Source organism: Buceros rhinoceros, unplaced genomic scaffold, assembly GCF_000710305.1.
Source record: "Buceros rhinoceros silvestris isolate BGI_N320 unplaced genomic scaffold, ASM71030v1 scaffold15163, whole genome shotgun sequence".
NCBI classification, from domain to species: domain Eukaryota; kingdom Metazoa; phylum Chordata; class Aves; order Bucerotiformes; family Bucerotidae; genus Buceros; species Buceros rhinoceros.
Window position 1 is genome coordinate 1,988 of NW_010403133.1, and position 317 is coordinate 2,304.

The following is a 317-nucleotide window of genomic DNA, read 5'->3' on the forward strand; positions in this document are numbered from 1 at the left end:
CTCTCTGGGCAGGGACCTGCTGGTTGTCCCTCTCGCAAGACTCCCGCTGGGGCTAGCAACGACTCCCAGGAGGACACTGTTGCTTCAGCTGAAGGGGCACACGCAGCCGCCTTGCAGGGACAACCCTCGTCTCCTCCGTGTCGGTGTTTCTGCATTAAATCTCTGCCGGCTGTCTGAGGGCTGCGGGTTCCGTCTCCGGTGCCTGCCCCAGGGTGTGTTATTTGCTGTATCTTCGGGGTGTGTTGCTGGGCAAAGCTCCTGCTGGCGGTTTGTTAGGAATGACAGAGAGCTGGCTGAGAGAAGCAGCCATCGGTGGG

At 60.6% G+C, this 317-nt stretch overlaps 1 protein-coding gene across 1 annotated transcript in view; it reads right to left on the reverse strand.

The window, feature by feature from the left end:
• LOC104490592 (pancreatic secretory granule membrane major glycoprotein GP2-like) overlaps positions 1-317 on the reverse strand; it is a 7,748-nt gene that overhangs the window by 288 nt on the left and 7,143 nt on the right. The window lies entirely within an intron of this gene.